Raw genomic sequence first — 458 nt, 5'->3', positions numbered from 1 at the left:
AGGGAGAGAGAGAGAGAGAGAGAGAGAGAGAGAGAGACAGGGAGAGAGAGAGAGACAAGGAGAGAGAGAGACAGGGAGAGGGAGAGGGAGAGAGGGGGAGGGGGAGAGAGAGAGAGAGAGAGAGAGAGAGAGGGACAGGGAGAGAGAGAGAGAGAGAGAGAGAGAGAGAGAGAGAGTGGGTGGGTGGGGGCGGGGGGGTAGTTGTCAGGCCCCTGCGCCCAGCTCTGGAGGATAAAGGACCTAGGCACGGAAGGAAAGCCCCTCTCCCGAGCCTCCTGGAGCAGCTCATTCCCAGTATCTCTAGTTTCCGGACGCGTTTCTCCGCCTCGCGTTTCCCTTAACACCACGAGCCGCTCATTCCATGCAAGCCAGCTCCCGGCCTCCCGCTTCTTTGCTTCCTTCTTCGCGTCTGCGTCTCCCGCCCTGCCTCTCGGCCCCCGGCCGGCCCCTCCCTCGGC

The sequence above is a fragment of the Leucopleurus acutus genome (assembly GCF_964270905.1).
Source record: "Leucopleurus acutus genome assembly, chromosome: 5".
In the NCBI taxonomy this organism is placed as follows: domain Eukaryota; kingdom Metazoa; phylum Chordata; class Mammalia; order Artiodactyla; family Delphinidae; genus Leucopleurus; species Leucopleurus acutus.
Note: the sequence above shows the minus strand (reverse complement) of the source record.